The sequence below is a fragment of the Somniosus microcephalus genome, chromosome 4 (assembly GCF_052327205.1).
Source record: "Somniosus microcephalus isolate GS21.2 chromosome 4, FLI_Smic_1.0, whole genome shotgun sequence".
NCBI classification, from domain to species: Eukaryota; Metazoa; Chordata; class Chondrichthyes; order Squaliformes; family Somniosidae; genus Somniosus; species Somniosus microcephalus.
The window spans coordinates 1,493,133-1,507,965 of record NC_140990.1 but is presented as its reverse complement, the minus strand read 5'-3'; the positions used below and the strand labels follow the sequence as shown (position 1 = coordinate 1,507,965).

Below are 14,833 nucleotides of genomic sequence, written 5' to 3'. Positions count from 1 at the left end.
GGTTGCTATGGTTCTCTCCGGTTGTTATGGCCCTCTCCGGTTGCCATGTCTCCCTCTGGTTGCTATGGCTCTCTCCGGTTGCTATGGCTCTCTCCGGTTGCTATGGCTCTCTCCGGTTGCTATGGCTCTCTCTGGTTGCTATGGCTCCCTCTGGTTGCTAAGGGATCCTCCGGTTGCTAAGGCTCCCTCCGGTTCCTATGGCTCTCTCCGGTTGTTAAGGGCCCCTCCGGTTGCCAAGGGTCCCTCCGGGTGCCATTTAAGACTGAGATGAGGAAGATTTTCTTCACTCGGAGGGTTGTGAATTCTCTGCCCCAGAAGGCTGTGGATGCTGAGTCTTTGAGTATATTCAAGGCTGAGATCGATAGATTTTTGGACTCTCGGGGAATCGAGGGATATGGAGATGGGACGGGAAAGTGGTGTTGAGGTCGATGATCAGTCATGATCTCATTGAATGGCGGAGCAGGCTCGAGGGGCCGTATGGCCAACTCCTGCTCTTAATCCTTATGTTCTTCTGTTCCCTCACCGCCTCTCTCTCTCTCTCTCGCTCTGTCCTAGCCCTGCAAAAGCTCCCGGCTGACTTGGAGGAGAACGAGCTGCACCTACTGGGCCTGGCCAGGCTGTCTGGATGCAGGAGCCCCGAGCTCTACACCAACGGGATCACCCCGTCGGACGCGACGCCGGAGCCCAGCCCGCCGCCCAGCAGCACGGAGATGCCGGTCGGACAGCGGGGGGCGCCGGGCCCCGGCAGGCCCCCGGGTGGGGCGCAGCCTCACGAGGGGCAGAACGGCGAGGCCGAGTCCTGGGGCAGCGAGCTCTCGGAGCCCGAGGGCTGGAGCGAGGACTGGCTGGAGGAGGAGGAGGAGACGGGGCGGCGGCAGCAGCCCGCGCCCGGGCTGCACGGCGGGATCAACGCCGCCTTGGATCCAGGCACGAGGACGTCGGCCGCCCAGCCTTGCCCGGCCAGGGAGAGCTGGCAGACCCCGCTGTCCCCCTCCGAGGCCGCGCGGCGCCGGGCGGACGGGAGCGGCACCGCTTTCTACGACTGCGGGGAGGGGAAGGAGGAGGAGGAGCTGCAAGGCGGGCACCAAGGCCACGGCCCCAGCTCAGAGACCAAGACCACAGTGTCCAAAGGGCTGGAACGGTCGGAGGTAGAGGGCGAGGCCAAGCGAGGCGACCAACAAGCGGTGAGAACCGGGCGGGTTTGGGAGGTAACGGGGGGGGTGGGTGGGGGGGTTGCTGGGGTGCAGTAGCCCATTGAACCCACAAAGAGTTGGGGAGAAGATCATAGAAACATAGAAGATAGGAGCAGGAGTAGGCCATTCGGCCCTTCGAGCCTGCTCCGCCATTCAATGAGATCATGGCTGATCATCCAAATTCAGTACCCTGTCCCTGCCTTCTCCCCATATCATTTGATCCCTTTAGCCTTAAGAAATATATCTAACTCCTTCTTGAATATATTTAATGAATTGGCCTCAATTACCTTCTGTGGTAGAGAATTCCACAGGTTCACCACTCTCTGGGTGAAGAAATCCCTCCTCATCTCTGTCCTAAATGTCTTACCCCTTATCCTTAGACTGTGACCCCTGGTTCTGGACTCTCCGACCATCGGGAACATCCTTCCTGCATCTAGTCTGTCTAGTCCTGTTAGAATTTTATAAGTTTCAATGAGATCCCCTCTCATTCTTCTAAACTCCAGCGAGTATAAGCCCAATCGACCCAATCTCTCCTCATACGTCATTCCTGCCATCCCAGGTATCAGCCTGGTGAATCTTCGCTGCACTCCCTCCATGGCAAGAACATCCTTCCTCAGATAAGGCGACCAAAACTGCACACAATACTCAAGGTGTGGTCTCACCAAGGCCCTGTACAACTGCAGCAAGACATCCTTGTTCTTGTACTTGAACCCTCTCGCTACGAAGGCCAACATACCATTTGCCTTCTTAAACGCCTGCTGCACCTGCATGCTTACCTTCAGCGACTGGTGCACAAGGACAGATGAATACGTGGCTAGAGGAATGGTGCCAGGGGGAGGGATTCAAGTTCCTGTGACATTGGAACCGGTTCTGGGGGAGGTGGGACCAGTTCAAACCGGACGGTTTGCACCTGGGCAGGGCTGGAACCAATGTCCTAGGGGGAGTGTTTGCTAGTGCTGTGGGGGAGGGTTTAAACTATAATGGCAGGGGGTTGGGAACCTGAGCAGGGAGACAGAGGAAAGGGAAACAAGGATAAAAGCAAAAGATAGGAAGGAGAAAAACAAAAGTGGCAGACAGAAAAATCAACGGTTTAAATCAAACATGGCCACAGTAAATAATAATTCTAATAGGTCTAAGAGCGTTAAAAAAACAAGCCTGAAGGCTTTGTGTCTTAATGCGAGGAGCATTTGTAATAAGGTGGATGAATTGGCTGCGCAAATAGAAGTAAACAAATATGATTTGGTTGGGATTACGGAAACGTGGCTCAAGAAAGGCCAGGACTGGGAACTCAACATCCAGGGGTATTCGATATTCAGGAAAGATAGGCAAAAAGGAAAGGGAGGTGGGGTAGCATTACTGGTTAAAGAAGGGATTAACACAATTGTAATGAAGGATATTAGCTCTGATGAGGTGGAATCTGTATGGGTAGAATTGAGAAATACTAAGGGGAAAAAAACGTTAGTGGGAGTGGTTTATAGACCTCCAAACAGTAAGGCGGAGGTTGGGGATGGCATTAAAAGAGAAATTAAAGAAGCGTGCAATAAGGGCACAGCAGTCATCATGGGTGACTTTAATCTACATATAGATTGGGCTAACCAAATGAGTAACAATACTGTGGAGGAGGAATTCCTGGAGTGTTTACGGGATGGTTTCCTGGACCAATATGTCGAGGAACCAACCAGAGATCAGGCCATCTTAGACTGGGTATTATGTAACGAGAAAGGATTAATTAGCAATCTTGTTGTACGAGGCCCCTTAGGTCGGAGCGATCATAATGTAATATGATCGAATTCTTCATTAAGATGGAGAATGAAGTAGTTGATTCGCAGACGAGGGTCCTCAATTTAAATAAAGGAAACTACGATGGTCTGAGGAGCGAGTTGGGTAGGATTGATTGGGGAATGGCACTCAAAGGGTTGACGGTGGATAGGCAATGGCAAACATTCAAAGACCAAATGGATGAACTACACAATTTGTTCATCCCAGTTTGGCATAAAAATAAAACAAAAAAGGTGACCCAACCGTGGCTAACAAGGGAAATTAGGGATAGCATAAGGTCCAAGGAGAGGGCATATAAATTGGCCAGAAAAAGCAATAATCCTGAGGATTGGGAGCAGTTTAGGATTCAACAAAGGAGGACAAAGGGATTAATTAAGAAAGGGAAAATAGAATATGAGAGTAAGCTTGCAGGGAACATAAAAACTGACTGTAAAAGCTTTTATAGATATGTGAAGAGAAAAAGATTGGTGAAGTCAAGCGTAGGTCCCTTGCAGTCAGAATCGGGGGAATTTATAATGGGGAACAAAGAAATGGCAGACCAACTAAATACATATTTTGGTTCTGTCTTCACAAAGGAGGACACAAATAACCTCCCAGAGATGCCGGGGAACATAGGGTCTGATGAAAGGGTGGAACTGAAAGAAATCAGTATTTGTAGGGAAATCGTGTTAGGAAAATTGATGGGACTGAAGGCCGATAAATCCCCAGGGCCTGATAATCTACATCCCAGGGTACTTAAGGAAGTGGCCCTAGAAATAGTAGATGCTTTGCTGGGCATCTTCCAGAACTCAATAGACTCTGGAACGGTACCCATGGATTGGAGGGTAGCTAATGTTACCCCACTATTCCAAAAAAGTGGTAGAGAGAAGGCGGGGAATTATAGACCGGTAAGTTTGACATCGGTAGTGGGGAAAATGCTCGAGTCCATTATAAAAGATGTAATAGCAGAGCACTTGGAAAGCAGTGACTGGATCGGACAAAGTCAACATGGATTTACAAAAGATAAATCATGCTTGACTAATCTACTGGAATTTTTTGAGGATGTAACTGGTAAAATAGATAAGGGAGAACCAGTGGATGTGGTGTATTTGGACTTTCAGAAGGCTTTCGATAAGGTCCCGCATAAGAGATTAGCGTGCAAAATTAAGGCACATGGGATTGGGGGCAAGGTATTGACTTGGATAGAGAACTGGTTGGTGGACAGAAAGCAAAGAGTTGGAATAAACGGGTCGTTTTCCGAGTGGCAGGCAGTGACTAGTGGGGTACCGCAAGGATCGGTCCTAGGACCCCAGCTGTTCACAATATATATTAATGATCTGGATGAGGGAATTGGATGTAATATCTCCAAATTTGCAGACGACACAAAGCTGGGTGGGAGGGTATGCTGTGAGGAGGATGTCGTGAAACTCCAGCACGATTTGGACAGGTTGGGTGATTGGGCAGAAACATGGCAAATGTGGATAAATGTGAGGTTATCCACTTTGGTGGCAAAAACAGGAAGGCAGATTATTATTTGAATGGCAATAGATTGGGAGAAGGGGAAGTGCAAAGAGACCTGGGTGTTCTTGTACACCAGTCGCTGAAGGTAAGCATGCAAGTGCAGCAGGCGGTTAAGAAGGCAAATGGTATGTTGGCCTTCGTAGCAAGAGGGTTCGAGTACAAGAACAAGGATGTCTTGCTGCAGTTGTACAGGGCCTTGGTGAGACCACACCTTGAGTATTGTGCGCAGTTTTGGTCGCCTTACCTGAGGAAGGATGTTCTTGCCATGGAAGGAGTGCAGCGAAGATTCACCAGGCTGATACCTGGGATGGCAGGAATGACGTATGAGGAGAGATTGTGTCGATTGGGCTTATACTCACTGGAGTTTAGAAGATTGAGAGGGGATCTCATCGAAACCTATAAAATTCTGCCAGGCCTGGACAGACTAGATGCAGGAAGGATGTTTCTGATGGCCGGGGAGTCCAGAACCAGGGGTCACAGTCTAAGGATAAGGGGTAAGCCATTTAGGACTGAAATGAGGAGGAATTTCTTCACCCAGAGAGTGGTGAACCTGTGGAATTCTCTGCCACAGAGGGCAGTGGAGGCCAGTTCATTAAGTATATTCAAGAAAGAGTTGGATATATTTCTTGAGGCTAAAGGGATCAAGGGATATGGGGAGAAGACAGGGACAGGGTACTGAATTTGGATGATCAGCCGTGATCTCATTGAATGGCGGAGCAGGCTCGAAGGGCCGAATGGTCTACTCCTGCTCCTATCTTCTATGTTTCTATGACACCCAGGTCTTGTTGCACTTCCCCTTCTCCCAATCTAGTAAGGGTCATCAAGTAAGGGTCAGTTGACGCCAGCTTTCTCTGAGGTTCTTTGCTGGAGAATGAGTTGGAGTGGGAGATGGGTCTTGACTCCAAAAGAGTGACCGTCGACATCCTGGGGGGTTACCATTGAGCAGAAACTCAACTGACTTAGCCACATAAATACCGTGGCTGCAAGAGCAGGTCAGAGGCTAGGTATTCTGCTGCAAGTGACTCACCTCCTGACTCCCCAAAGCCTTTCCACCATCTACAAGGCACAAGTCAGGAGTGTGATGGAATATTCTCCACTTGCCTGGGTGAGTGCAGCTCCAACAACACTCAAGAAGCTCGACACCATCCAGGACAAAGCAGCCCGTTTGATTGGCACCCCATCCACCAGCTTAAACATTCACTCCCTCCACCACCGGCGCACCGTGGCTGCAGTGTGTACCATCTACAAGATGCACTGCAGCAACTCGCCAAGGCTTCTTCGGCAACACCTCCCAAACCTGCGACCTCTTCCACCTAGAGGGACAAGGGCAGCAGGCGCATGAGAACACCACCACCTCCAAGTTCCCCTCCAAGTCACACACCATCCTGACTTGGAAATATATCGGCCGATCCTTCATCGTCGCTGGGTCAAAATCCTGGAACTCCCTCCCTAACAGCACTGTGGGAGTACCTTCACCACACGGACTGCAGCGGTTCAAGAAGGCGGCTCACCGCCACCTTCTCAAGGGCATTTAGGAATGGGCAATAAATGCTGGGCCTTGACAGTGATGCCCACATCCCATGAATGAGTAAATAAAAAATAAAATAAAGGACAGAGGGAGGGGGAAATAGGGTGCAAGGGGAGATTGACCAGAATGGTAACAGGGATGAGGGACTTCAGTGATGTGGAGAGACTGGAGAAGCTGGGATTGTTCTCCTTAGAGCAGAGAAGGTTAAGGGGAGATTGACCAGAATGAGGGATGAGGGACTTCAGTTATGTGCAGAGACTGGAGAAGCTGGGATTGTTCTCCTTCGAACATAAGGATAAGGGGTCGGCCATTTAGGACCGAGATGTGGAGGATTTTTTTCACTCAGATGGTTGTGAATCTTTGAATTTCTCTGCCCCAGAGGGCTGTGGATGCTGAGTCGTTGAGTACATTCAAGGCTGAGATCGATAGATTTTTAGACTCTAGGGGAATCGAGGACGGTGGCATAGTGGTTAGCACTGTTGCCTCACAGCGCCAGGGACCCGGGTTCGAATCCGGCCTCGGGCGACTGTCTGTGTGGAGTTTGCACATTCTCCCCGTGTTTGCGTGGGTTTCCTCCGGGTGCTCCGGTTTCCTCCCACAGTCCAAAGATGTGCGGGTTAGGTTGATTGGCTATGATAAATTGACCCTTAGTGTTAGGGGGATTTAAATACGTCGGGTTACGGGGATAGGGTGGGATATGTGTTGGTGTAGGGGTTACGGGGATCGGGTGGGATATGTGTCGGTGCAGGCTCGATGGGCCGAAATGGCCTCTATCTGCACTGTGGGGTTTCTGTGGTTTCTGTGGAATATGGAGAACGGGCGGGAAAGTGGAGTTGAGGTCGATAATCAGCCATGACCTTATTGAATGGCGGAGCAGGCTCGAAGGGCCGTATGGCTGACTCCTGCTCCTAATTCTTATGTTCTTAATACCTACCTCTTTGACCAAGCTTTTGGTCACCTGCCCTAATATCTCCTTATGTGGCTCCGTGTCAGATTTTCTTTGATAGGGCTCCTGTTAAAAGGTGCGATATAATGTTGTTGCTTGGGATTACATGCAGTGGTTCTAGGAGGTTGGGGGTTGACCTGAAGCGGGAGGGCTCAGAACCCCCCTACCTCAGCCACGACCCTGGGAGTGAGAGCAGTGCAAGGGGGCGGGAGAAATCCGACTGGGGGAAGCGGATGGTGAAGAGACGAGGGCTGGGGGTGAGGGGGGTGGTGGGCGGTGGGAGGGGAGCCGAAGATATAAATTAACCCTTTGTTTCCTTCGCAGAGCACCAACCCGCTCCTGGTTGCCGCGGTGATCTTCGCCAATGTCGGCGTCGCTTACCTGCTGTCGCTCTTTCTCACCTGATGACTGTCGCTCCCTCGCCCCCTCCTCCTCCTCCTCCTTCAGGCCCTCTTGGGCCAACCTGAGACTTTTTTTTGCAGAACTATTACACAACTGAAGGGCTCCCACGATCAACTTTCTACGGCATCTTCACTTGTCTTTTCGGGCGTCTGTCGGTCTCTTTCTTCCCGTGTCCAACCACTGCCCGGGGATGTTCTCCCCCTGACACACCTGCCCACTGTCCTCTGCTTCCCCCCCACCCCGCACCCCAAATACAACATCCCCATAACCCCCTTCCATTGCTTTCCCATTCCCGCTATCGCCATTTCTTTCTCGCCATCGCCCCTCCCTTTCTCGCCATCGCCCCTCCCATTCTCTCCATCGCCCCTCCCATTCCCGCCATCGTCCCTCCCATTCTCTCCCATCACCCTCATCGCTCAGATTCCCTCCGTCACACCCTTCCCTTCATCACTCCCCCCTATTCCCTCCATCTTCCCATTCCCATGGTCCATCAGTACCTCAAATCCTCCCATCGAGGCAACCATGTATTTTCTAAGACTTTTTTGGGGGGAGGAAGAGGGAGGGGCCAGCTGGCGCCATCTTTGTTTCTGGCAGGGTGGGCAGGGGGTGGACCCTGAGGCATCCTGGGAAATCCGGCGGACCCAATGGGGCAGCGGAAGTACAATAATATGCGGAATTTTTGGGGGGTGGGGTGCGCCAAGAAGAAGTCGGGGGCAATTGGGATCTTCAGACTGTATTAACTCAACAGCCAATCTCCTGACCCCCGCCCCCCTCAACTGGTCCGAGCACTTGGCAAGATGACGTCGCCTCTTTCTCAATGACCCTCTCCTTCTCAGATGGGCTATCCTGCCGGCTGACGTCGCGATTTGGATCAGAACGTGGAGAATCTTCCTTCGGCCATCGGGTAGAAAGGAGAGGCGGTTGGCCAGGGCCAGGGGCCAGGCCGCGATGTGAAGCTGGGAGATTCCAACCCTCTGGTCAAGGGGTGATGGTGTGGGGGCAGTGGGAGAACACTGACTCCTCTCCATCTGATTGGTTTTCACTCTAGTCCCCCACCCCCTACCCGCCCGCAGCTGAAATTCAAGGGACCCGACAGCGCATTCATTCACGGGATGTGGGCGTCGCTGGCCAGGCCAGCATTTATTGCCCATCCCTAATTGCCCTCGAGAAGGACGATGTTGAGCCACCCCTTCTTAAATAAAAACGGAGTGGCTCGCTCGGCCATTTCAGAGGGGCAGTTGAACTGTCGGGGTCTGGCGCCGCATACCGGCCAGACCGGGTAAGGGCGGTAGATTTCCTTCCCTGGCCCTACAGGTGACTCCAGACCCAGTGACGCAGGTTCCTACAGCGGGAGTAAGGGGGCTTGCTCTCGCTTGTCGTCCGCCTGGGATGTGCTTCCGGGCCTGTTTCTTCCTTCCCTGGCCCATTGCAATGTGATCAGATGTGCATCAAACTCGCATGACTTGGAATTTTAAAAGTGGGGTGGCGGGGGGGGAAATGCTCAGCCTTAACAGTCATTTTTTTTTGGTTGGGGTGGGTGGTGGTTTGGGATCTTGTGGAGGCGGAAGGCCTCATGGACATTTTAGGCCGATGTTTGCCTGTCGTCTGCTGGTTAGCGCTGGGCGTTGCATGTCGACTTTGAGGCCCAGTGTCCCTTTGTGTTCTGTTCTTCGGCGGGGTGGGCGGGCTGCGTTCTGAGATGGCTGCCCCTAGAAGCTTCTCCAGAGGCAGTGATCTCGCAGGAAGTTCCTGTTCCCGATGATGACCATTTTCCCCCTTCCTCACCCCTTTTTTTCTTTTTCTCTCGTGGCCTCCAGTGGCAGCAAGCGACTAGTGGCAGGAGCTCCCTGTCCACCCGCGGGGGGAGTGCTTTTTTCAACCCCTTCCCACCGCCAGAACTTTTTAAATTATTCGTTCGCAGGATGCGGGCAAGGCCAGCATTTATTGCCCGTTCCTAATTGCCCTCGAGAAGGTCACTTCCTGCCACTGGATGTACTTGGACGAGAATTTCCTGTCTCGATGGAAAGGGCTTGGCTTCACGAGGGAGGGGTTGAGCCCCTTTTCACACACAGAAAGTTCTGAAAGGCAACTTGCCTTGAAAGGGAAGTGGTTCGCGCAAGACATCCTCTACAAGAGGGGCTGCTTTCAACGGGAACTTCCTGTTAAGACTCTTGCCCACTTGCGCACAAAAAAGGGATTTTACTTTTTTTATTAAGAAAAAGGATGTGACATTCTTGTATGTTAAGTCTCCTGTATCTATTTTATACAAATATTTAAATAAGACTGTTTTAAGCTTGAACTAAAGCCAACTTTCTTTTTTTTGGTCGTTCAACACGGCTCCTCAACTTGTTTTCTCTCCAGGTTTGAGTCCGACCGCATGCTTGAAAGTTCCCAGCGGACTTCCGATTGTTAGATACCTCCCACATGCCACATAATAGGCTTGCCTGCAAAGTTGAAGCCCATGGAATGAAAGGGACAGAGGCAGCATGGATACGGAATTGGATAAGTGATGGGAAACAGAGAGTAGTGGTGAATGGTTGTTTTTCAGACTGGAGGAAGGTACACAGTGGTGTTCCCCAGGGGTCGCTGCTGCTTTTCTTGATTTATATCAATGACTTGGACTCGAGTGCACAGGGCACAAAATTTGACACAAAAACTTGGCGGTATAGTGAACAGTGGGGATGATAGTGATAGACTTCAAGAGGACATAGACAGGCTGGTGGGATGGGCGGACAGGGGGCAAATGAAGTTTAACGCAGAAAAGTGCGAAGTGATACGTTTTGGTAGGAAGAATGAGGAGAGGACATATAAACTAAAGGGTACAATTCTAAAGGGGGTGCATGAACTGAGAGACCTGGGGGTAAATGTGCACAAATCATTGAAGGTGGCAGGGTAGGTTGAGAAAGCGGTTAAAAAAGCTTACGGGGATCCTGGGCTTCATGAATAGAGGCATAGAGTACAAAAGCAAGGAAGTTATGATGAACCTTTATAAAACAGTGGTTCGGCCACAACTGGAGTATTGTGTCTAATTCTGAGCACCGCACTTTAGGAAGGATGTGAAGGCCTTAGAGAGGGTGCAGAAAAGATTTACCAGAATGGTTCCAGGGATAGAAACATAGAAGATAGGAGCAGGAGTAGGCCATTCGGCCCCTCGAGCCTGTTCCACCATTTAATGAGATCATGGCTGATCATCCAAATTCAGTACCCTGTCCCTGCTTTCTCCCCATATCCCTTGATCCCTTTAGCCTTAAGAACTATATCTAACTCCTTCTTGAATATATTTAATAAGTTGGCCTCAACTGCCTTCTGTAGTAGAGAATTCCACAGGTTCACCACTCCCTGGGTGAAGAAATTCCTCCTCATTTCAGTCCTAAATGGCTTACCCCTTATCCTTAGACAGTGACCCCTGGTTCTGGACTCCCCGACCATCGGGAACATCCTTCCTGCATCTAGTCTGTCCAGTCCTGTTAGAATTTTATAAGATTCAATGAGATCCCCTCTCATTCTTCTAAACTCTAGCGAATACAAGCCCAATCGACCCAATCTCTCCTCATACGTCATTCCTGCCATCCCAGGGACTTCAGTTACGTGGAGAGTCTAGCGAACCCGGAGTTGTTCTCCTTGGAGCAGAGAAGATTGAGAGGAGATCTGATAGAGGTGTTCAAAATCATGAGGGGTCTGGACAGAGTAGATAGAGAGAAACTGTTCCCATTGGCGGAAGGCTCGAGAACCAGAGGTCACAGATTTAAGGTGATTGGCAGAAGAACCAAAGGCGACATGAGGAAAAACCTTTTTACGCGGCGAGTGGTTAGGATCTGGAATGCGCTGCCTGAAAGGGCGGCGGAGGCAGATTCAATCACGGCATTCAAAAGGGAATTGGATAAGTATCTGAAGGAAAGAATCTGCAGGGCTACGGGGAAAGGGCGGGGGAGTGGGACTGGCTGAAGTGCTCTTGCAGAGAGACGGCACGGGCTCGACGGACAAAATGGCCTCCTTCTCTGCTGTAACCATTTTATGATTGTCTGCCCCTCTCTCCCTTGCAATTGCTTCCGGTCTCTACCAGACAGTATTCCAACTCGAAGAATAGCCCCTTGGGTTAGTCCAGACCCACTCTCCCGCCTCACCAGCGACTCACCTGCTTGGGGTGGGGGGCTCATAAATTATTCTTTTACCCTCTGGAACCTAGATTCAAATCAAGGCCTGTCATGCACACTAGAGGGAGCTTTACTCTGTATCTAACCCGTGCTGGACCTGCCCTGGGAGTGTTTGATGGGACAGTGTAGAGGGAGCTTTACTCTGTATCTAACCCGTGCTGTACCTGCCCTGGGAGTGTTTGATGGGACAGTGTAGAGGGAGCTTTACTCTGTATCTAACCCGTGCTGCACCTGCCCTGGGAGTGTTTGATGGGGCAGTGTAGAGGGAGCTTTACTCTGTATCTAACCCGTGCTGTACCTGCCCTGGGAGTGTTTCATGGGACAGTATAGAGGGAGCTTTACTCTGTGTCTAACCCGTGCTGTACCTGCCCTGGCAATGTTTGATGGGACAGTGTAGAGGTAACTTTACTCTGTATCTAACCCGTACTGCACCTGCCCTGGGAGTGTTTCATGGGACAGTGTAGAGGGAGCTTTACTCTGTATCTAACCCGTGCTGTACCTGCCCTGGGTGTTTTTGTTGGGACAGTGTTGAGGGAGCTTTACTCTGTATCTATCCTGTGCTGCACCTGCCCTGGGAGTGTTTGATGGGACAGTGTAGAGGCAGCTTTACTCTGTATCTAACCCGTGCTGTACCTGCCCTGGGTGTTTTTGTTGGGACAGTGTTGAGGGAGCTTTACTCTGTATCTATCCTGTGCTGCACCTGCCCTGGGAGTGTTTGATGGGACAGTGTAGAGGGAGCTTTACTCTGTATCTAACCCGTGCTGTACCTGCCCTGGGAGTGTTTGATGGGACAGTGTAGAGGAAGCTTTACTCTGTATCTAACCTGTGCTGTACCTGCCCTGGGAGTGTTTGATGGGACAGTGTAGAGACCGCTTTACTCTGCACCTAACCAGTGCTGTACCTGCCCTGGGAGTCACTGATGGGACAGTGTAAAGGGAGCTTTACTCTGTATCTAACCTGTGCTGTACCTCCTCTGGGAGTGTTTGACGGGGCAGTGTAGAGGGAGCTTTATTCTGTATCCAACCCCATGCTGTACCTGCCCTGGGAGTGTTTTGATGTGACAGTGTAGAGGGAGCTTTACTCTGTATCTAACCCGTGCTGTACCTGCCCTGGGAGTTTTTGATGGGGCAGTGTAGAGGGAGCTTTATTCTGTATCCAACCCCATGCTGTACCTGCCCTGGCAATGTTTGATGGGACGGTGTTGAGGGAGCTTTACACTGTATCTAACCCGTGCTGTGCATGCCCAGCGTGTCTTTGATGGGACAGTGTAGAGGGAGCTTTAATCTGTATCCAACCTCTGCTGTGCATGCCCAGTGTGTCTTTGATGGGCCAGTGTAGAGGGAGATTTATTCTGTATCTAACCCGTGCTGTGTCTGCCCTGGGAGCGTTTGATGGGACAGTGTAGAGGGAGCTTTACTCTGTATCTAACCCGTGCTGTACCTGCCCTGGGAGTGTTTGATGGGACAGTGTAGAGGGAGCTTTACTCTGTATCTAACCCGTGCTGTACCTGCCCTCGGAGTGTTTGATGGGACAGTGTAGAGGGAGCTTTACTCTGTATCTAACCCGTGCTGTAGCTGCCCTGGAAGTGTTTGATGGGACTGTGTAGAGGAAGCTTTACGCTGTATTCAACCCTATGCTGTTCCTGCCCTGGGAGTGTTTGAAGGGGCAGTGTGGAGACCGCTTTACTCTGTATCTAACCCGTGCTGTACCTGCCCTGGGAGTGTTTGACGGGACAGTGTAGAGGTAGCTTTACTCTGTATCTAACCCATCCTGTACCTGCCCTGGGAGTGTTTGATGGGACACTGTAGAGGGAGCTTTACACTGTATCTGACCCGTGCTGTACCTGCCCTGGGAGTGTTTGACGGGACAGTGTAGAGGGAGCTTTACTCTGTATGTAACCCCTTGCTGTACCTGCCTTGGGAGTGTTTGATGGGACAGTGTAGAGGGAGCTTTACTCTGTATCTAGCCCGTGCTGTACCTGCCCTGGGAGTGTTTGATGGGACAGTGTAGAGGGAGCTTTACTCTGTATCTAACCCGTGCTGCACCTACTCTGGGAGTGTTTGATGGGACAGTGTAGAGGGAGCTTTACTCTGAATCTAACCCGTGCTGTACCTACTCTGGGAGTGTTTGATGGGACAGTGTAGAGGGAGCTTTACTCTGAATCTAACCCGTGCTGTACCTGCCCTGGGAGTTTTTGATGGGGACAGTGTAGAAGGAGCTTTACTCTGTATCTAACCCGTGCTGTACCTGCACTGGGAGTCCTTAATGTGAGTGTAGAGGGAGCTTTACTCTGTATCTAACCCGTGCTGTACCTGCCCTGGGAGTGTTTGATGGGGCAGTGTAGAGGGAGCTTTACTCTGTATCTAACCTGTGCTGTACCTGCCCTGGGAGTGTTTGATGGGACAGTGTAGAGGGAGCTTTACTCTGTATCTAACCCGTGCTGTACCTACTCTGGGAGTGTTTGATGGGACAGTGTAGAGGGAGCTTTACTCTGAATCTAACCCGTGCTGTACCTACTCTGGGAGTGTTTGATGGGACAGTGTAGAGGGAGCTTTACTCTGAATCTAACCCGTGCTGTACCTGCCCTGGGAGTTTTTGATGGGGACAGTGTAGAAGGAGCTTTACTCTGTATCTAACCCGTGCTGTACCTGCACTGGGAGTCCTTAATGTGAGTGTAGAGGGAGCTTTACTCTGTATCTAACCCGTGCTGTACCTGCCCTGGGAGTGTTTGATGGGGCAGTGTAGAGGGAGCTTTACTCTGTATCTAATCCGTGCTGTACCTGCCCTGGGAGTGTTTGATGGGACAGTGTAGAGGGAGCTTTACTCTGTATCTAACCCGTGCTGTACCTGCCCTGGGATTGTTTGATGGGACAGTGTAGAGGGAGCTTTACTCTGTATCTAACCCGTGCTGTACCTGCCCTGGGAGTGTTTGATGGGACACAGATGAAGGAGGAGGGAGGTACAGAAGAGATAACTCAAGCTTAGGAGCACTACCAACTGCCCAGGTGAAGCGAGCAGCGTTCGCAGACTGCCCTGTGACGGGTCTGTCTGACGTGCAGGATCAATGGCCGAGAATAAGTTACCAAAGGAATATGCTGCCTTAATTGCACTTTGGAGGGCAGGTGGCCTTGGGGGCACTGGAGATTGGCATGTGACTGGCGCATCCTTGCACCCTCTCGCCCACTAACCCTTACAGCGCATGAGAACATTTATTTATTAGAGCTACTAATATTTGCACTGGTCTCTGATATATTTGAAAAAAATATTTTTTTTTTGAATTGCTGAAATGACGAGTATTGTATGAAAAATTAAAAAACAAGATTATCAATAA

General features: G+C 50.8%; 1 long non-coding RNA gene across 1 annotated transcript; it reads left to right on the top strand.

The window, feature by feature from the left end:
• The first annotated feature begins 23 nt into the window (after window positions 1–23).
• On the top strand, window positions 24–14,833 carry LOC147118069 (uncharacterized). Its single transcript, XR_015077889.1, has 2 exons — window positions 24–1,184; window positions 7,271–14,833. It is a non-coding gene; the product is annotated as an uncharacterized LOC147118069 (long non-coding RNA).